The 23,782-nt window shown below is 39.9% G+C and overlaps 1 pseudogene; it reads right to left on the bottom strand.

Moving 5' to 3' along the window:
* Positions 1 to 23,782, bottom strand: part of LOC139740612 (SWI/SNF-related matrix-associated actin-dependent regulator of chromatin subfamily D member 1-like) — a 272,207-nt pseudogene that overhangs the window by 162,344 nt on the left and 86,081 nt on the right.

Below are 23,782 nucleotides of genomic sequence, written 5' to 3'. Positions count from 1 at the left end.
CAGGGCTAAAGAAAAAAGGTAACTTGTAACCACTCTTTAATGTCCTGCAGCATCCTTTGACCACAGGTCTGTCCAGCTATTTTTGAGACCTTGGCCAGAAAGGATCTCTGCGGGGCCTTCACTTTGCTGACCTGCAAAAAATACTTTTATGCAAACAAACAAACAAACAAACAAACACACACACACACGCACACACACACATAAACTGAGATGTGATAGATTTGAAATGAGTCCCGCCAGCACCATCCCAGGTACAGCCTCTGAGATGTCTTTAAATCCATCACCTCACCACACCCACCTGAGCGTATCACATTGACACGAAGACCTAGTTCTTTTCTTCCATTAACACAGTTAACCTTATTTCACCATGTGCGTGTTCGTTTGCAGCAACAACATCCATTCCCCCCCCCCCCTTTACTCCTTTATCACTAATTGTTGTATCACGGGGATTATCAGCGATATCGTGTCTACGAATCACTGAGGTATGATGTGACCTATTTTGTCTCGCAGATCGATTGGTGTATGACAAGAGAGTAAAGTCAATCAAAGTCACGTAACCACAACAATTAACAGGCAAACTCCACACTAACCTTCACACTGGGTACTAAACCCCCCCCCCCCCCCTTCAACCAGACACCACAACACAACTAATTTAGGCTTTGTTTGGAACTAAAAAAAAGGGTACCACAACAAAATGATAAATAAATATGGGTCATCAACATTAAAACAGAGTACTGTCCTTTTCTGATCCTGATTTATCGGAAAGATAATGTCTGACTAGCGATGAGAAAAAAAAAAAGCATGTTTGGGTTGATGGGTCGCTGAAAGTTCAGGTGACGGTGAGACCGCAGTGGTTGGTTGTGTTCTGTGGAGGTTACGCTGCTGCGCGAGAGCCTCGGAATGAGCAATATTTTGTCCTGGTCTTTCATGAGATTACATCCTGGTGTGAAATCACCAAATGAATCCACATCCTGATGACGAAGACAATTAGAATGGCAATTTACGACATAACATCCTGTCTCCATTGGAACTATACTACTTGCACATACAATGTACACCTATAAGTACTATGTAAAAGACAGGGGGATAGCATCTGCAAATATTCTTCAATATTTCAATTACTCTTTAATGGCAAATGGCATGCTACCATTTTGGCATTAACCTATTATTTGTAAGATCTTGTCTACTGCATGTCTAAACAGAGAAAAGTCCACACACACATGTATATAAAACCCCATATCTTTTGTCTAGAGAAGAATTCTCCATACAATGTTTCTACCCTCCCCCCCCCCTTTTTTTTTCTTCCTGTCTGGGTATAAGACACAATAACACGGTACATAACCACAAGCCCAAGCTTCATCAAACAATAATTCTGGGACCTTGAGACACACAATGACCTTAACTCCACTCCCTCCTAACAATAACAACAAAAATCAAACAGACAAAAAAACAAAGAAAACAATCAACAAAAAAAAAATCCACACGCACACACACACACACACACACACACACACACACGAGCATAATAGAATAATAGGCCTGAACTGCTTCCAAGTAGTTATTGCTATTGTAAGTGACATTAATGACTGTATTTTTTTTCTATCTTGCTACATTGATAATAGCAACAAAAGAAAAAGAAAAGAAAGATCTGATTCTCTGATATATTCTTTGTCCCTGTTACTGTATTACTTCTTTTCATTTCCTCAATCTGCAGATTGGGGGCGGGGCTCTCTTCCTGGCCAAAGTTGTTAGTTCCGATCTCTTGCAATCATTTCTTTGCTTTATTTTTTGCAAGCAAATATTGTTCTAGGAGTTGTGTGAGCCCATTTTCTTCTATTTGTCCCCGTCTCCCGCACTCAAGCACATTCTCAGGTGAGGCTCACATGAACAAGCCGCGACCCAAATATCGGCCTAATTACCGGCCTAGTTTCTATATTTTGTGTATCTCTCTCTCTCAATCTCTCTTTTATTCCCTGCCACTGAATGGCTTCGTGAAATGGAAAAAGGGGGGAAAGTCCACAATCCCGCGCCAGTTTGTGTAATGATCTGTGCCCGCTCACAGTTTAGACGACCCCACTACGCATCAATGCACGAACCAACCTTCCCCTCCCCCCCCCCCCCCCTTTGATCTGGGCTATATAAACATAGCACCTCTGTCTTTCAAACTATGTTGATCTGTTTGTGTAAACCCAATTATTTTTATTGACAAGTTTTTCCTTGACACAATTTCGGGCGCTGAGGAGGGAAAAAAAGTAGAGCAGTGATTCAGACGTGATGTAAGCTTTTGTCGTTGAGCCCTCGCCGTATCTACTCCTGAGCAATTCAGTTTGACCTACTTGTGCTTGTTGCTCATGCTCTCCAGAATATTTCATGCGAGGGTAGATTCTGATAGAGTTGCTGTCATGTCTTCTGTGAGCCATGGGCAAATATATTTTCAACATAACAGTAGGCCTACGCAATGCCTTATCGATTTCCAATAAAATCAGAAATTTTTCAAAAAACTTGCAATCCATGTCTCAAATGTTCTGAAGCAGCAACTTGAAAATAAACTTGTCCTATTGCAGTTCATTGGTTGCCTTCCCCCCCCCCCCCACCCTTTTTTCTCTCTCGCACACATCAGCACTGCTTTAATGACCACAGCATTTGGATATACTATACAGTGTAGCTCAGGGATTTACAGGAAGACATTATAGTTGGTAATCATTCCATTGTCTTCATATCTGGTTACATAGTCCTAACACTCAATGTCACTTACATGGTTCAGATGTAAATTAATAATATCATGATGATAAGGATTTTGATACAAGATCCATTTACACGGCAGTCAGGATGTATCAGCAATGAAAGCAAACCATGATATACAAATAAGTCCTGGAAAACTCTTGTCATATCTGTCCCTGAAAATATATGGAAAATATATCAATTTCATTTACAGGGGAACACAAAGTGTTTTCTTCTACATTTCATAATGAACACAAAGAGAAAACTTACAAAAGTACAACTTCACATCACTTTCCCCCTTCAAATACATAGATTTCTCTGCTGGGGATCTTTTAATACTACTATCCACTAAAATCTGAACAGGGATTAAGCGTTTCATGCGATGAAACATTCATCACATTAATAACCTGACGTGAAATCGAAATCAAGATAAAGCGGAGAAGCTCCTTTAAACACAGAATGACATCACAAGCCAAAGTACAGAGTCATTAACCTGTTCTGGGGCAATCAGACTGCGGAGATAAATCAACATCACGCAGCTCATGCTTCATATTTGTCTGTCCTGTCGGTTCATGGCTGTGCATGAAAATTTCCAAAAATCAAACAAACGAAAAAGCAATGACTCTACAAAAGCGTCTTGCACCTATGATGCATCAAAGGATGTGAAGATATAGCATCAGGTTGAGGATTCCATGTTTATTTAGTCATTTCCATGGCTGGATTGGGCATCTCATTCGGAGAAAGATAAGTTTTGTAATGAAATTACTGATTCATATGGTTTAGGGTTCAAAACCTACATTAGTGATAATCACATGAAGGAACTTTGGGCAAAGAGTACAAGTGTTAAAGAGAAATATGGAAAAAAAAGAGCAATTATATAATGTTTAAAGGGAGATAGGGCACATTACACAAACATCAGAAAAGCTTATAGCCAGTGATGGGTACAGGTAGCTCTGCGTGAAGGAATTCTTTTTCAACATCTCCTTCATTCGTTTCTCTTCACCGAGTTCATCATCATCATCAACCTCATCTTCCACACTCTTCTTCTTCATCTTTGTTCCCTAGCCATCACACCAGGCCTCCTCTCTCCCCTCTACGTTACGTTCTTGGTCTATTTTGCCTATTTCTTCACCCTACCCTTTTTTTTGAGAGTTTTTCTTCTCAGCCTAAAAGTTCTTTCTTCTCCTTTTTCACTTTTCTTTTTTGTCTTACCCCTCTCATTCATCTCTCGCCTTCCCTCGTCATTTTCACACGGCTCCGTTGAAGAGATCTCTTATCACTCTGTGATAACCGAGATTAAACTGATACATCCAAAACATGGCACACAAATCACACTCCTCCCCCTCCCTCAACATAAAAAGGAGGGGAAGTTATGTTAGATTGTCCAATGGATATCTCCAACTATTCATACAGAAACACACAAAAAAGTTTTGTTTCTCTAAAAAAAAACAGAGGTTTGCCAAAAGGACTTCCCACCTCTCATCCCGAGTGTCCTGCGCAGGAGTCGTCAGACAATCCCGTCTCCCAGCTCGCTATTGGAGGATCCGCGCGCACATCAGTGACGGGTGGGGGACGAAAAGTAGAGCAGCATCAAGCCCTTGACCTATTTTGTCAGTGGGATGGGATTGTGCCTGATCGAATAACCGCATTGAAGAGCTATTCTCTTCCTCGCTCCCCCCCCCCCCTTCACCTCGCTGCGTGCCAATGATATTTCCTTTCAACGGAGCAAGATGACCCCAAAATGAGATAACATTATCCAATCATAACGTAAATCTTATTGGGCTAATAACAAAGAAATAAGATCAATGCCAAACTGCAAAGAGAAATCCCACCACCCACCTCTGCGCAGCAAGGAAACTTGGCCATGACAATTCCAATCGGGTCAGTCATGCCTTGGGTGGATTTTTTTTTTCATTTGTTTTGGGTGTTTTTGGGTGTTTTCTTGTTTTCTTTTCACTGCAATAATACAGACACCTGAACACAACTATTTGTTTGAAGTAACAGCTACAATATTTTGCTTTCCTCGGTATACTTATCATTTCTTATTCCTTCTTATTCTTTGTCGAGTGTCAGGGACACACACAAAAAAGAAATATTGTATCTGGGTCATTTCACTGTGATGCATGATGATGAAATATTTGAACCGTAAGTCAAGTAGGCCCAAGGAGCTGCTTTGCATGAAATCATTCCTAGTGATAAAATCTCATCTTCCAAATCACTATGTGGAAGCCACAAAATTCCCCTTCACCTTGACTGACCAAAAATCTTGACATTATGAAAACTCATGGCATCACTTAGGAAGTTGCTAGGCAACTGCATCAAAAGCCATCAGAAATAGCGGAAGAGAAATCGCTCACTGGAATGCAATTGTTTGTGGACTTGCATGTGAAGCTGTCATGATCTGCAGTGAGAACCCTCAACACAGAAAATTTTGCAATGATTGTCAAAGGACTTTCACTTCATATTCAATTACACTTCCTGCAGCCTTTCATACAATGCTTAATGTTGCAGTGAACTAGCCAAGGTCATCATCATTTGTGTAGCAGCCACTGCTGTACAGCTATAGGCACCTGAGCCATTTGGGCATACACTTTACGACAGCAAAAATCATGTTAGGTGCAATAACGTTGCAAGTTTTCAGAGCAGTTTCCTTTTATAGTATTGAAAATTTCCAACTACATGTAGGAACTTCTTGTGGACCTGGCAGCCCTTATTTCTAATGAATACTAAATTACCTGAATTACCTACGATGATGCCCAGTAAGTTGAAGACAAGTAACAATATCCATTAAGGATTACTTTGTCTTTGATAATGTCATTGTCAATGAGAGTGAAAGATACAGTATACACTGTATGTTAGATAATTGAGGTGAGGTGTGTCAGTACAAATCAGTAGCAAATTGGCAAACTCCAATTTATGGGTCATAAGTCTATTGCTAGTCACCTGGGGTGAACCATGAAGAATCAGCATCAATCACCAATTTTTCTAGTCAAGTTGTACGGACCACTATTCACAGTCACCCCCAAATCCACGACATAGTACACGGCAGATGTTAACCCAATGTTAGAGGGTTAACTGGTAAGGCAATTAACCCGTTGAGGACAAGTCCAGAGTATACTCGAGCAGGGGTCTAGATGGGAAATGCGTGTTGTAGCAAAATTAGCCCGTCCTCAACGGGTTAACCTGACTTCACCAAGATGTTCACAAAATCACTTGCTTTCCCCCCCCCCCCCCAAAAAAAAAAAAAAAAAAAAATGATAAACTCAAAAGTCCCCTTTCTTTTGGTAAGATTTGCATTATATGTTCATAATGTTACACACTGGTTCACTCTTATATTTCCTTTGTTTGTCTTTTCATCTGAAAGTAAGTGTACCTAGTTCCCGTTCTCTCTAGAAAATGCTCTGGTAAGATAAGTTCAAGTTCAAGTTTATTTAATATTTCAAATTTGTCCAAAACAGATGAGAATACAAAAAGTGCTACAGCAGGAATCACTGATATGATACAAAGGTAAAAAAAAAAACATACTCAAAGCTGTTAGGAAAAAACAGGATAATATCAAATGTGGGGCACAAAGGCCTATGATCAATTGCTTATCACAAGAAATTCTAAAAAATGCACTTCAAGTATATTATATGCACACTTGAGTCTACAAAAATGGAGCGAGTCAACATTCAAAGGTCAGAGAAAACCTAAAACATGCCACCTGTCACTAAACGTGTGTGACGGAGTCCTACAAGTAGTAATGAGTGTCAAGGGAGCATGGGTGGTGGTTCTTATCTGGCGATGGGAGATAACTTCTCACCTTCGGAGCGACACAGGTGAAGAGAAGTCGCGAGGCGGCGGCGACTGGCCGAGAAATCTCCAGATACGATTTTGATAAGGCACACAAAAAATGAGGCTAATTGATGTATTAGGAGAGAGAAGACATGAACGGTCTCAAGCTCGCTGATTAACTGCACTCAGAGAGAATACAAATGTGGATAGTCATAAATTTCAGTCTGACAAAGAAAATCAGATAGGCATTTAGATAATTCAAAGACGTGCCGGATCTCCAAAGATGTCAAATTGAAATCACACTCGCTATTAATTCTCAACAAACGCTCTTTATGTGAAACTCAAATCATTCAATAATATGACAGATGAAAGGTTATTAGGTAAAAGGGAAATTCAACAGTAAGGAGTTTCACATGGCAGTTTATGAGTGAGATTTGGATCATGATTCAAACATTAATATATGGATCACCATCCAAATCTCATTAATTTGTTGTGTGAGCACCAGGCAAGCCAAAAAACTGGGATTCAATTCACAATTTGGACCACTATCCAAATCTTACTATTTGTGCGATTTTTCCCAAATAACCAGGGTGATAGCTCCGAGCCATGTCCTGTCAGAGCAGTGATTTGAACATTGGTGTTTTTGTGCCCACAATGCATCAGCTGCTATCCCTGGGGGCTGGGGCTGTTAATGATGATGATGGTGATGATGACAATGATGATGATGATGATGATGATGATGATGATGATGATGATGATGATGATGATGATGATGATGATGATGATGATGATGATGTTGATGATGATGTGTGTGTGTATGTGTCCAGGCCTGGGCCTGAGTTGAGTGTGCTGTGATGCATTTAAACAAACATGACACATGTAATCATGCTACATGTTGGGTAGCTACAGTAGCTCTGGGCCAGGCTCAGGTAACAGGCATTCTACTCTAGTGGGTTAGTGAGACTTTTGGTCATTGTGTGAACGGCTGCCACAAAAATATTGATGTTTCAATCACAATTATTACGTAGAATTTTTGTCTTGTTTGAACGGTGAGCTGAAAAGTGAGATTTAAATCACAATTTGTATCATGATCTAAATGTCACTCCTTCTGCTGCAAGAACGTATCTTCTTTGACTTTACAGGTATACCCAACTCTCTAATAACCATGTACACCTGTCATTATCATAACTTATCTACAAATGACGACTTGTGAATGACATTTGTGCAGCATGGTTTTGCCAAGGAGTGTTTTGGCTAGAAAAGACAGTATCACTGAAGTATAGTGTTTTTCACAAATCTCTTACTTTCTGTCAGGCAGCTTGCCCAAAGGACAATCCTGAACCTCATATAACTTGATTTTACACACAAACAATTTACAAACACACTCAAATTTCAGAAAAACAAAATTGACTAGATGTAGAGAAGTTATGAAGTGTTAAAATTCAATTTTTGAGAAACAGTTCTTGAACAGTAGATATCAATATGCAAAAGGGTGAGCAAATGTCATCACCTCACACTTTTTCAATGATTAAAGGCATTATTTACCATTTGCAGATGAAACAAAAACCCAGCATTAGTGCTTCAAAATAGTTCTAAAATGTGAGTTTGGGATAGAAATAGCCAATGAAAAAATTTGAACCAGTATAATCGATGTTAAGTATTGTTAAATATACAAAATGTGAATAATAGTTTTAATAAAAATGTTTCCAGACTAAACTGTCTACAGTTATGGTTTGATGAGAAAAATAGTAGTATCTCCTTCTGCTTTAGGCTTTACTGCAAAAATTTATATGATAGGATGTTTTGCGATACAACTGACCAACACATATGCATCATAAGTGATATCTTAAACATTTCTTAAATCACTGCTCCGAAAGGTAAACAAGACCTTTAAAAGTCCAATCGTAAATTGAAGGTTCTCGTTTCTGGGTATTATAACTAAAAGACAACAATATGCTTCTTTTTTTTTATGACACACTGCATGGTAATTTGCTGATGTGGGGTTTTGACCTTCGCAAAGAACACAGCATAGGTCACGTATACCATGAAACAGATGCGAATCTCGCCAACAGATATTTCTGGCCGCATCCAACAGCCTCATTGTATAAAGAATAAAATTTAAAACAATTTTTATGAGGTCAAACTTCACACTGTCTGCTTCCTCTTCACACTACATCTGTTGTATTTTAATGATTGTGGACCAGGGGAGATGGACTCAGATCTGGTCAGACTATTATTTTTTTTTTCAGCATTCTATAGGGATGTTTGACTGCAGTAATCACTTCTGGTTTTCTCTACGTGTTTGCAAGGTCGTTAAGTGTAGCTGTATCTGTTGTATATCTGCTGTATATTGTGAAGCTAAACAAACTCCATACAAATGGCATAATACCAAACCAACAGAAAAAGAATCAATGCTGATCTTCTCACGCGCACATACAAACAGACAAACAAACAAACAGATAAATGAATTGATATGTGTGTGTGTGTATGATATATATGTAACATAAGAGTATAATTATCACTATATGAGCATATACAGTGATGCTCTACTACACTGTATGATTAAAATAACTAAAGGACTTAACTAAGATAAATTGAATTAAAACTTTATGAGTTTAACTTAATTCAAACTGAAACTGCATCAAATTCTGTATCAACATACAATGTAAAGACATAATCCCCCTAATGTCTATTGTATCACCATGGCCTTCCTGTTGGACTGAGTCACATTGCTACACCTAAGTGGGCTTGCTAACTTTACAACTACGTGTGGATGGCTTACTGTATGCTGATGAATTACAGAAAACTTGGTATTAAAATTTAAGAGCTAAGTGCCTATTAAAGCATTCAAAGAGTTAAGTGGAAAAGGGCACAACCAAACTAGGACTTTTAGACTTTTAGCACTTTTCTTTTTATTGGCACATCCGTATCACAACAAATCAAACAATTTATGGCATAAAAGTCAGCCCAAGACTTCACTTTCTATACATCAATATTTTCCCAAACTTTTCTTTCAGGGCTTGTTTTCTCAATCAAGATAACCATTGCTCTGTTTCAAAAGAAAAGAAAAGAAAGGAAAAGAAAGGAGAACAAAGGAGCAAGGGTCGATAAACTTGAGGTTACAGGTTGGAGAAGCTTGATGCTGTGTTATTATGAGGAAAGTTCCCTTATTTCAAGCACCGCGGACATTGACCCTGTTGAAAGGAAAGAATAACGGGGATAATATCTATCAAGGGGGTTGCGAGATCTTAAACCTGCGAGCAAGAAGTTGACGTTTGACCTGCTCCTTTGCATGACAACAATTGAGATTAAAAGAGGAAACAGGTAGTTAAGTTCTCAGGAAATCATCCATTTTCAGACTATTTTCCTCATATTTTTTTTCGGCCCCTTCCTGCTAGCCTTAAGCGGCCCCCACTGGCCACTCTTTCACACCTTGCATTCGGTCTGTTTGCGTAGGTGAGACAGCAAATCTTAGCTGCTTTCTGAAGTGCAATAGACATCCCGTACACGAGGCCGTACATACAGCCTTGTTCTTGGCAAGTCATGCTGCTATGATAAGTATCTCGCACAACTTGAGATGGCTCAGTGAGCTGCAGAAGATCACAACACTCTATTTTCAGAAAGCAAGAGCAAATGGGCGTCGAGGAGCATTTATGATGATGATAACAACATAGTGAGTTAAATGCAGTAATATCACTTTGTAAACTAACTTGTGTTAGGGGATAGATGATAGGGTGGATAGTTTCCCTGAGGTGCACACACAAATGTAAACAAAAGTCATATTACGCGGGTGAAAGAAGATGAAAATGTATCTGCCATCTTCATTTATGACACACACACCAAACAACAACACTCAATTACATCTCCCTAGATAGCTTGCTTAACACGAGAAAAACAGAAAATGAATCAAGCGGGTGGCTATTCAAATCAGGCTCAACGCTTTTCATGAGGCGAAATGGAGGAGAGGGATTGAACATACCTTGACTGGCCGTTTCAGCGCTTCCTGAATGTCCAGCCGCTTGCGCATAATGGTGGCATCCAGTTTGCGCTCAAAGGCCAGGAGGTCCATGTACGCTTGGGACTCCGGCACGAGGTCCCGGATTCTCTGCGGTAGCACCTTGTCTGCCATCTTCTTTTTCTTCCTGCTGCTTGGATGGAGAGAAGGAGAGGAAGAGTGTGCGGCCAGAAGAAGAGATGCGAATGGAGAAATAACAAAAAGAAGATTCAATCAGTGCTGGCAAATGTAGTGATGGTTGATGGAGGTGGACAACAATTGAAACAAGCTAATCTGATAATATGAGATGGTTTAGAATGAATTTGTCTTTGATATCAAATAAGAAATTGGAACTGCGGATAAAGTGAAGGAGGGTCTCTTAGTGACAATCAGAGATATGATGGATCTAAGAAAAGTGTCAATCTAGATCTTTCATGATCTTACGAAGGTACAGAGTTAGTAGATTTTGTTTATTAGTTATGTTGCATTTTTTCATTTTCCTTCAAAGTCTAAACATTCACGGAATGTTGAAGTTCTGAACAACTGTAACTTGCTCAATTGCACTTTCTTTACAAAAGACAGCATATTATGTGTGTCATCATGCCACACTTTATTGTTGCAAAGACTCAAATTTAGAACAACCTTGTTTCAAGACAGCTTCATTAAATCTCCTCTATCCCATTTCCAATGTAAGTCTTATGTTTTGTTGTTGTTGCTTTTTTATTTACTTGACGCCTTACATATGCTAATAATTTTTATCTCATTTCCTATTCTCCACTATATATAAAGTCTTTGGGGTTTTTTGTGTTTTTTTTACTTGAAGCCTTACATATAATAATTTTCTGTGGGCCCTTCTGTGTTGCGACAGTCCTAGAGACATTACAACTGTAGCTAAAAATGCTTACATTTTGAACATTCTGAGCTGCATCATGATTTGGTATGCTACCAAGCTCTCTGATACTGTGTACAATTGAAGAGTTTTAATGCTTTAAACATTTCAAAGTAAGTCCATCATCCTTTCCAGTAGTATCTCACTTGTGACATAATAAAGAATATTCTAGAAGTTATGATTAGAAATATCCTGTATTTTTAAAATCATTTCTTCGTTTTTTAGCAGCTTTAATCACAAATATCTCAACTTAACAAGAATGGAGTTAGCTCGTTTTGTGATAAAACTCTTCAATTATAAAAACAAAGCCATATCGAAATGGGGTTGAAAACATGGCCAAGTGCTTCAAAAAAGTGAAGTCTGTGAGTGATTTGATCCATCACACTCAACATCTCATGGACAATCACGTCAGAACTAACCAATCAGGAAATGTTTATAACCATGGTTGCATTTGTTCACATATCATCTTGGTAGTGACCGCATGATCTCAAAACTCTCGCATGCTGAAATGTATTTTTATGCATTTGGACATCATCCCACTGCTACAAATACAACTGTAAGTCAGCAAAGTTCGATGCTTTCTGAAATCGAGCCATTATGAGTGTTTATCTTCATGCAATCATCTTGGTAGTGAATCAACCATCAAAAACTTCACCAAAATAGGTTATCTATCAAGAACAATTTCTGTATTCAAAATCCTATTGGAGTACTCGTTTCTAGAAAATGTAGCATAAAGCGTTCTTAACACAGAAAAAGTTATATTGTATCTTCAAACTCGTACGATTCCTACCATTAATGCCATTGACAGTCACTTTGGAAAAACAAAAGTAACAAGTGAACATGACCTTTGCCAAACTGCTAGCCTTTTGCACTTCTAAGCAAATTTCTGGGCCTCCCAATTTCAGCAAAGTGGATAATGAATGCATATTGTATGGTTACGATTCAATGAGGCAAATCGAATAACAAATGCAGCATAGTTAATCTGGAACCATTCACAAACTTTCCATTTATCTAAGTTCTTGGAATTGCTCTACGGTCCTTTAAGAATGCCAATTGTAATCATGTTTTACTATCTACACAAAGTTGTAAGTATTAAAGATACGCTAGATGACTTGACTTACACCTTGTCAACTGGAACAAGTCCATTCTTCAAAGGGGGTGGGAGGGGTCATTATCAGTTCAATCAGAGGGTAGACAATAACATCTGTTGACATTGTTTTCATAACTTGATCTTTTTTTCATCAAATTGAAAACTGGTTTCATAAGTAGTAAAAAGAATAATAAATTATCAAACAAAAGAAATGCAATCATCTGAGGCATTCCTTTCTTAGCTTCTCTGTCATGCAGTTTCTAGCTAGCTTGCCTAAAACTGAAGGAAACATGTGATGACTAATCAATCTTAATGTTAAAGGAGAATGAAAAACCTGCTGTAATGAGATTCCATAGAGAGAGATCTACTTCCACCCAAGTGAGCCCATTTTGTGTTCCAGATCCAAGAGATTTTTAGAATGTCCTGTTGATTTTGTTCCGGATTGTGCTGAAGGGCCGTGTGTGGAGGTGGTGTGAATGGTGGTGATGGTTGTGGTGGTGGTGTGAATGGTGGTGATGGTTGTGGTGGTGGTGTGAATGGTGGTGATGGTTGTGGTGGTGTGAATGGTGGTGATGGTTGTGGTGGTGTGAATGGTGGTGATGGTTGTGGTGGTGGTGTGAATGGTGGTGATGGTTGTGGTGGTGGTGTGAATGGTGGTGATGGTTGTGGTGGTGGTGTGAATGGTGGTGATGGTTGTGGTGGTGTGAATGGTGGTGATGGTTGTGGTGGTGTGAATGGTGGTGATGGTTGTGGTGGTGTGAATGGTGGTGATGGTTGTGGTGGTGGTGTGAATGGTGGTGATGGTTGTGGTGGTGGTGTGAATGGTGGTGATGGTTGTGGTGGTGTGAATGGTGGTGATGGTTGTGGTGGTGGTGTGAATGGTGGTGATGGTTGTGGTGGTGGTGTGAATGGTGGTGATGGTTGTGGTGGTCGGAATGGTGGTGATGGTTGTGGTGGTGCATGCACGCTTCTGCAGTCTGGCTATCGTCCCGTTGGTTTTGTTTGGGATTGTTTTGGAACATGAGTTGAACAACGTTTACAGTAAAGCTTATAATTCCAGATGAACCAATGTCTCAGATTGAAAACCAGTCACCAGCCAGGACTTCACAAACTGACCATCTCACTGACCAAGAAGCCCTGACGTAAAATGGTCAACCACTACACATGACGACACACAAAAAAAACACAAGACAAAACATATCATGTGAAGAGTTTGATCTTGAAATGGGTTAACGTCCTTTTTTAAAGAATACAGTCCATCCATCATAAAATTGAGCAAAGTAAAACCTTTCCAATGACACCTCACTTGTTACACAACAGGCAATATTCTGGAAGTTCTGATTAAACACATGTACGTCTCATATTTTCTTATCATTTTTGTTGTTTTTTAGCAGCTTTAATTGCAAATATCTCAAATTAACCTGAATGGAGTTAACACATTTTGCAATCGAACTCTTCACATTCTTTCGGTGGTTCTCACATACCTCTGTGACTTCTTCTGGGCCTCCGACTGGGCGTGGCGCTTACGTGACTGGTCCATACCCTGGTTCATACCCCTCATCCCAGCATAGGGGGGCGGCATACCGGCCCCCATTCTTTGGGCGGAGCCTCCTGGCCTCTGTCATGGGAACAAGGTGGGCAAAGAGGAAGAGGGGAGAGTAAGGAGAAGAGAAGAAGAAGGCCAGGCAGATAGTGGAGAGGTAGAGGAATGTGATGAGGGACAGAGGGATGAGAAAATGGAGAAAAGAAAATATAAATCATTTACACTTAATTCTTTCTTTGTCACAGTAAAGAGGTAATAAAAGTAATCAAATTCCAATGGACGCATCAGGGTAATACAGTCACATCTGTCTATAGTGCGGCAATCCACGGGAGACAGAAAAGTGGCCATTATAGACAGGTGGCCACTATAGACATGTTCTTTAACACGCTTTTTCTCTCAGAGGGAATTGGTTTTAGTGGTCGCACATATTCAGCAGGTGGTTGCTATAGACAAGTGGTCGCTAAGAAACGTTTGACTTTATCATATCTCTACAGAGGCCAATTGCTCGTCTGGCAAGGTCCACCTATTATGTATACAAAGATGAAGATTTCACACAATTAACAATGAATACACAATAGTACAGTAAGTATGAAGTTTACACGGCAACTCGGCAAATTTTGAGATGTTGCTTTTGTGCCTTCTTAGATCATCGACAAGGCAGGTTTCAACAAGGCACCTTGGAAGTTTTGAACAAGTCACCTTCTCATTGCAAGTTTCAGCTATTGTATAAGATTGTGTAAATCTGAATTAACATTATTCATCATGAGATAATTTGATAGCAAAAAGCAAGAAAAAATAGCGCCCTCTGTGTGCCAGGATGTGACTTGTTTCCAACACGGGACTGGCCTACTGGGTATATGCAGCAGTCAAAGGTTAAATATAAACTGAGAACAAGGCAGGCAAAATACTTGAAAACCAGAAATTTTCGCATTGATGAAACTTTCACAAATTTTGCAAGCCAAGATTCCTAAGAGCAAAATGCACATAAGGTTTTTTTCTACACAATTCATTGAAAGCCAGCGGCAATTTGCGAAGGTTTTACGCCACAACAAAAGGAAGTAGTCAGCTCAAATTTGCGAAAGTTTCATGCCAAAAATGTTTCTCTTACATATCGCTCATATTACATGCAAAACACACACAAACGCACACATAAACACAAATGCACATTCCAATATCACATATCGTAGACTCCCACCAGAACAAACACAGACTTTTTTTAACACAACTATTATTCTTGATCATTTGGATATGCGCCTTTCCTTGTCATTGATTTGTTAAGATTTCATGCAACAATGTTCTTCACCTAAAAAAAAAGAAATAAATTCTTTGTCATGCTTGCTGGGCACCATGCCACAAGAACTCCACCCAAACCTGCATTCAGATTCCGGCACATCACGCGATACACCCATCTCCACAAACAGTGGCACATAAAAGACACACACACACACACTCTCTCTCTCTCTCTCTCTCACACACACACACACACACACACATATATGGGATACTCTAATGTTTCTTCTTGAGGTTTACTAGACTTACACCGCATTCCTTAGCTCAATGAATTTTGTTTAAGTAATAAATTGAATATCATCCTTTCTTACTGTGTTGTACATGTATCTAGAGGAGGAGCCAAAAATCCAACGTCCTAAACTGGCAGTGTGCCAGCCATTATTTTCCTTTGAAAAATCACAGATTACAGTAAAAATTGCGGTGGTCTCATTATTACACCGCTTGCGATTGTGAGCTTGGTGAATTACTAACCATCCATTCACGGAGGAAAAAAAGAACGAAAGGCCGATAAAGCCTGCCGCTTCATGGAGCCTACTGGGCGCGATAAGCCCTGTTACATTGAATACCACCGTTTCACACTCAATGCATTAACCCATGCTGTGTTAAAATAACACCATTCAAGGGGAGCAATCATTCAGAAAATCCATCTTTTTTCCCCCGGAAAAAAAAAAATGTCTCAGTCAGGCACTTCGCTGCTCTAAGCGGGCGATTGTGTGCATGTGTGAATGCCAAGTACATTGCCCAAGATACCAGATCAAGAGGAAATTCTGACAAGGATGTTTACATCCTCTGTTCTCTTCACACACTACATGGGCACTAAGAATTAAAAAAAAGAAGGAAATATCAAAGGATATTGAGAATCTTGTATGACAGGCAGTCGTCAAAGTGATGCACCGGTAGGGGGCTAGGTGAGGGAAATTCACAGAAGGCAAAGCAGGGCATATTTTTCGGGGTTGTTTTCCTGTTTGTTTGTTTAGGTTTTTTTTTTTTTTCGAGGAAAGGAGAGTTGTTTGGTGTACATGACCACAGTTTGATGCTCATCTTGCATGACAACAACACGACCCCACGACCTCCGGTGGTGGGAAATCTGCACCATGGACTGTCCTCTCTGTGGAGGTACAGGGGTACAATCAAGCGGTACAGGGGTACAATTAAGAGGTATCGCGGTCCACACCTTACCCCCCTCCTCCTTCCAAGTTTTTCTCATCGGAGGAAGCACAACATACTTCATTCCAATTTTCATTCCTGCAGCATGATTTCTGTTCAATCTCCCCTCCCCCACCCTCTCATTTCACATACAAAGAAGTAGCGCAAGTGCTTCTTTCAACTAGGATTAAGACCATTTTCATTTATCAGTCATGACTGCTGTGTAAACAACAGCATTACGTGGTGCCAACTTGCTTTGAGCTAAACATAGTTTTGTCAAATCATTGCGCCACAAAAGTTACACATGCACACACATGCACATTTCCAGCTACCGAAGTCATCTTAATTCGCAAAGCACTGATACTTAACTAACCAGAACATTCTCTTGCACTAGAATTGTTAATTTTGGCACTTTGATGAATATGTGATAACACCTTAAAAGTTAAACGACCTTTCTACACCAAAGAAGAGCTCTCCAATCATTCCAATATCATACTTACAAACATAGCTAGATTTTTAATCTTACCAAAAAAGAAAAAGCACCATATCCTGACTATTCTTTTAAACTGGAATCAAACATCATTTCCATGTGAGCCAGTATGACTTGCTCAGCTATTGTTGATATGTATTTGTAACTGCATTCATGATTTTATTTAGCAAGTCATCAGAGAGTAGGATTTAACTGAAAAAAAGGAGTTCCACTCACTTTTTAATAGCTTTGTTCCAATTCCTCAAAGGGGATCTTTACCCTAAACTATAAAATCAAAAGTACACTCAAAACAACTTACCCCTTTCTACTAATCCTCCCCCCAAATCCTCACACTTTCATTCATGTCATTTGAACCCTGCGGATTTGATATCTCTCTGGTTATAAACTTCGCCCACTTTTAATTTCCGATTGGTGCTCACTCACAGCCTCTGTGGTTTACTTTGATACAATTGTGGAACTTTGATGATACCATCAACGATCGAGTGTAAAAGCTTTAAATGAGTATGATTTAAAAAACAAATTGCTAGTGGCAACAAATCTTATTGAGTGTTAACTGAGGACATCACCATTCTAGTCACACCATGAAAACTCCTCAATTCTGATTGACATGTCAGGAGAAATGAGTTCTTGTACCTCCACAAAATAAAAAAAATATCAGTCCCTATTGGACAATCGGTAGTCTTTGATAAAAGACACAAACAGTTGCAGTGTTACAATATCTACAGTACTTCTTCTTTTTATCATTTATGGGGTAGAATCCACTTTGTCATGCTGTAGAAATAAACCCCATCAACACCAGACATTCTTCTTGACCACAGAAAAGAGCACACAAAGATTAAACAGCTGCACAAACTTTTATTTAATTCAAGCTGCACATGAATCAGTCAGCTAGGACCTACATGTACATTGTACCACTTAAAGGCAAACAACACAGAAAGGCAAGTATTCCTATGTCATGTGTTCCCTCAATACCAACCTTGACCATGATTTAAACGGGCCTGATGAAATGTCCAAGTCTCTTTGCTGATGAAGACCAAATCATCAATGGTTCAGTAGTAGCACACTAATAAAGCTGCCTGGAAAGTCAGAGGTTCAAATCTCCACTGAGAGCTGCACTTCGAGTAGGCTTTATGAGCCAATGAACGAGAACTTCCCTAACAACTGGAGATGAGGTGTCTGATCTCCCATAGAGGGTGGTAACAATTGACATTCAGCATGCACCATGAGCCTAGAACTGAGCTCCGGAACACTGTTTCATGAAAGTTGTCAGCCCTGACAAGTTGTCATTCTTTGACAATTTCAGTAAAATCCTTGGTTTTGATTGGCTGAGAAGCTTTGGTCACTGACTGTTACTATGGTAATTGTCAGAGACTGACAACTTGTCAGGGCTGACAACTTTGATGAAACGGTGCCCAGGTTTTCACGGAAGTGCATGTAGTGGGTAATCTGCCCAGCCTTTTCCTATTTTTTTTTTTTTTCAGGATGAAATGCTAACGTCCAACTTTTCCAAAAAACACTAACACTTTCTGACTCCTTCCTACTCTACTTTGACTTTTACTAAACAGAACAAGATAGTATTTTTTACTGGTGCAGCTCTTTGCCAAAGAAAAAGTATAGATTCAACATCGTTGCCTAAAAAAAATCCACTTAGACAACCACTCTAGACAGATGCAATACAGAAAGACTTGAATGACAAGATTTTGCTTCAGCGTCCAGAGATGGAGAGAATTTAATGGAGGACAGTCTGGAGTCAAGGCTAACTGTGCAACACTTCAAACCGAGCTCTCCGGCCAGTAACAAGTGGCAAATTGCTTCTATGCGTGGGCACATTTCCGCTCAGTGTGAGCAAATTGGAGAAACAGAGCGCCAAGTGGTGTAAGCGCAAATTATACAATTTGCGCTGAGACAATTGATATCCCAAATATCCACATGTTTACAAAGAGCTGTTGCCCTCAATTTCATCCTCAATACCCCATCCACCCCCCCCCCCCCCCACACACACACACACAAGAATGGCACCTTGCATTACTTTTAAAAAAAAGAATCACGGTTACACATGGGAGGTACAATGTAGAAAAATTTCTCAGAAAGACTTGAACAAAATATTTGGAGAAAAAAAAATGACTTGTCAATAGTGGTTATTCATTGTATTTGGGTTTTTTTTTCTTCATGAATGAACATTTTACTAAAACCTCTCAAGATGGAAGCAAAGTGCCTTGTGTATTAAACTTGTGAACAAGAGATGCACACTAACAAGAATATTTTTATTATACTGTAAAACAAGGAATGTTCACATGCATTTTAATTTTGCGAATTTTGCAAGAGCCAAGATTAGCAAAATTAAAAAGTGCACATGAACATTCTTGTCTACACTGTATGGATTGAATGTCAGTGACAATTTGCGAAATTTTCATGCCGCGAAAAAGGCCGTCAGCTCCAATTCACAAAAAACTTCCTGCCACGAATACAGTATAGTTATGCTCACGTAACATTCCTAGACTTCAAGATTAGCTCAAAGTTTTAATCTTGGAAGATTACTGTGTACTTTAGCCCCATGTTGACTGTAGATGCACTCAAAAGTCAGCAATTTTAAAGATTAGTCGATAACATCTTGGCATTTACACTCTATCCGCAAGTTGTTGGGGGTCCCCACTCGTAGGTGAGCAATCGTGTTGACACGATAATCAACCAATTCAAAAGTTAGCATGACTTCTCAGTGAACCCTATTTCCTTTCGGCTTCTGAGCCACCCTCCAGTAAGTGTTGTCACTACTGTATCGTCACACATTATCCGGTTTATCGCCAGCTCTGGGTGTATGTATTTTTTCCGGTCGTGTGGTTTCATCATCGAGCGGAACTCTCGCTAAAAAATTCGATCTCTAATAAGACTAGGTGTCATGTGGACGTGTGTTGTAGTTTAAAATCACAAGCTAATCATCAAAGTTGAAAACTTCAAAGATTAGAAACGTTGAACTTAACTATAAACTGTGGTTCAGTGTTCAAGAAAAAGGCGCCAGAGCGCGCCAAAACTTGAAGAGCTTTCAACGTGGGGATCACTGGCCAGAGGCACAAGAGACTTTTCCTACGTTACAGGTGAATTCACATTGGAATTACCATGGTTTTGAATACCATAGTAATTTGTTAGTACCAATCTCACTGGCGACATGCCACTGTCATAGAAACCGTGAAAATTCTCTTGGTACCTTTCTCATTTATGAGGTCTTATTTATCCAGGGTAGCCTCTTTGGTGTTGCCACTGCTCTACCAGAGGGCCCTGCCATTACTATCACCCAGCGTTGCCAGGTACCCATTTATACACCTGGGCCGAGAGGGACATGGTGGGTAAAAACATCTTGTCCAAGGACGTAAGCACTGGGCGGGATTCGAACTCGGGTCCTCCGATTGGGAGTCAGGAGTCCTATCCACTATGCCACAGCGCCCCCACTGGGGGCCGAATACCATGGCATTTCTGGCCAAAAAGTACTCATCTCTCTGAGGTATGCGCTGCACATGCACAAATCTTCTGTGGCCACAAGCAGGAAGTGTGTCAGGTCACACAAGAATACACCGCTGCATGATTAGTGGTACTTCATGACGCAATTCAGAATTTTGAGTTGCGGATCATCCTGACCAAGTGTCAAAATGTATTGTAGAAATGAGCAGGGTGCACAAAAATCACTGCAGGGTTGTGGCCGATTATGATTTCTGCTTTTTGAAGCTGAAAAGACAAAATAACAAAGTGAGCACATGTATTTCAAGAGTTTCTTTCACGCGTTTTGCTTTTTCAATACCGATCATGAACATTCCCCATGTTGTTTACAGTCACGACAATTTCTTTACTATTCTCTCTCCATCTCCTCTCAGTTTCCATTGACGCCTTATCAACCATCATCCAACGTGTCCCATCTACTCCAATAATTCTTCTTTTTATCTTTTTTTATTACTGCAACAACCAAACTGAGTGGAAGAATGAAAGGACCCCCTACAACAAACTGCCATGTCACGCAAATTTTGCCCTGATTTGACAGAATACGAAAGGTCAAAGTATGCCCTCTTCACAAGTGTCCTGGATAAAGCATAAGGGTTAGAAAAACTGAATATGAATAACTAATTCTTCCTGTCTCTATGATCTTTTCAATAATCTTTTCAATAATGGCATGAGGGGGGAAAAAAGAGCTAAGTATCATTGACACTTTGAATGGTGCTATGAAAACTTTTCTCAAGGTTCCCATGTGACTGAACTACGAGTGCAGAGCAGCACATAATTAAACGATGTGATATTGTCCAATTTAATCCCATTAGATCAAATAAAATGCAATCAGGCTAATGAATAGTGCCACACAAAAGCTAAATCAATATCCACTCGTGTAAGCTCACAGCATGCCACTCATAGGAGTCTATGGAGTAAAAAAAAAAAGAAGAAGAAAAATTCACAGCAAGCCCCACTCACACACAAATTACACAAACACGCATTCACAAACAAAATGATCACCAATTTGCACAACTCGGGCACAAAGGGCTTTCAATGCTCTCCATCGTAAAACGCACTGGGGCTTGATAAATCAGGCCAATGTAAACCAACTTGCCAGTCTACCCTTGTTGATAAATAACAAAGGAAGCGAGTCACGAACTAAACAACTTTTAGTAAAGATCTTAGGCTGTACTTAACTTACAAAAGGACACTGAAATCAAAAAAGAAATACGGAACTCATTTTTCTTCTATTCTGTGGCACAAATCTGAAATCCCCAAAAGCATCATATACGTGCACGTCAGTAATGTATAGGTCTTACTTATACACTCACATATAGACATACATTTGTAGATGTAAATATTGATAAATTTTAAAATGCTACATGGTCTATTAAAAGGACATTTGTTATAATCCTAATTGCACTTATGCAAGACATTTCAGACAAATTTTCTATATAGATGAAATGAAGGAAAATGATATATGATAATACAGATAGGGCCTATAATAGTCTTCTGGAATGTTTACAATTGGCTAAAAAAAAAAGAAGAGCAATGTCTTCCTATTGCCTCATTTTTAATCCTCCAAATATAAACAACTCTACTACAACTATAAGGGTTACTTCGATTGTTGTTTTACAGTTCATAAAATTCTAAACTTTCACTCAAAAGTGGAGGTTTGTGGGTAAACAGATTCCCTCACAGATGATGGTCAAAACATTAGAAGGACATGGGTTTGTCCACCTACATGTTGATGTCCGCCTAATGACACTTTTTTTTTCTAAACCCCAAATGTCCACTAATGGTGCAATTATACCAGACTCCACTGCATGAATGGCCCAATGCTACAACTCCGTACAGTCAAGTATTAACTGGATCAAGGTTTTTAAGAGAGAAAAAAAAATGGGTGATGGGGGGAGAGGGAAAAAAAATCAGGCAGGTTTGTTTCCGCAAAGCATGCCAGCAGAAGCTGGGGCCTTGCTGGGAGCGATTGTGTAGGGACAATTTCAAAAATGTAAATGTTATTGCAAGCATCATAATGGTTGGATAAACTTGTGTCTGGGCCAACGGTAACGGCCGGGCTTTCTCTAACGTGGCCCATTGTAGCACCCCGGTTTGGCAGGTGGGCTTATTGTTGTCCGGGATGCGAGTGGGACTAAAGACGCTGCTGACAGTGGAACCGGGAGAATGGCCCGCAGTTTTTACGATCCTTCTCTTTCGTGTACTCGCTCCCCCTCTCTCTCTCTTTCTTCCGCTCTTCTTCTCTTTCTTCCTTCCCTCCCTCGCTCCTACTCATGTCTGTGAGAAGAGAGAGCTGCTACTCATTCTAACAACCAGCAGTCGGGCTAGCTTTCCGCCAGGACATGGCAGGGAGCAGGTCAGGCGTGAGACAGCCTGCGCTCTTGGGGTCTGCGAAGGAATGAGAGGCGCTGAACGACGGAGACCAGTTGGGATAAAGACCAGGATAAAATAAAATGGACGGAGGAGGAGGAGGAGGTGGTGGTATTATGGGATGCACTGATTGTTCACATGAGTGTTATTACATGATACAGAAGAGGTACATAAACAAACATACAGAAAGATGCTGAGATACAAACATACAGAAAGATGCTGAGATACAAACATTCAAAAAGATGCTGAAACACAGAGACTTGAAAAGACTGCTTTATTTTTGGTTTTTACAATTAAGACATAACAGGTTTATTTCAGTTTATTTTGTGTGTGTAAATATCATTAACTTTTATAACTGTAGAATGTACAGTATACGTAGGTCTAGGCCTACTCGGAGCTTAATGAGTAGGACACACACAATGTACAATGTTCATTGCACAATGTATGTTAGTATGCCCCATAAAGAGGTGAAGTTCACTTTATTCAATGAACTAAGGTATTCAGCATTTCATCCGGAATAAATAACTGATTTGGAAATGAGAAATAAGACCTTGTGTAAAATGATAGTGAAGAGAAACTTCAAGAGAAAAGATGTGATTTGCCACGCTAATGAGTTGTTTTGGAGTGTTTTGATATCAGAAGCGTGAAATGACAAAAGACGGTGTATCCGACTTTTATTCCTGAAGCGCCCTCTCTGTTCAGCGGTGGGTAGGTAGAATGTTGCTAAAGTATGTGATGATCACAACATGCCCTAGCAGTAGGAATGAATCGCATGCAGCTAACAAGCTGCACAAGCAATTCACTCCTGTGCAATGGATACTGCTACATTGTACATGCAGGGCTGCCAACCTTGAGTGAGAGTTTGGCGTGAGACACTGCGAGGGAGCGGAGCGACCTCCATGGCTAGCGCCTGGCGGCCTGCTGTGCGGCCGTACGTTCGTACGTACTACGTACACAGTCAGTGTATGTAAAGCGATGTAAAGCAC

Source organism: Diadema antillarum, unplaced genomic scaffold (genome assembly GCF_040938485.1).
Source record: "Diadema antillarum isolate AM-2024a unplaced genomic scaffold, OU_Dant_1.0 scf00000030, whole genome shotgun sequence".
Classification (NCBI taxonomy): Eukaryota; Metazoa; Echinodermata; class Echinoidea; order Diadematoida; family Diadematidae; genus Diadema; species Diadema antillarum.
The sequence above is the reverse complement of the archived record's forward strand: the minus strand, read 5'-3'. Positions and strand labels throughout refer to the sequence as shown.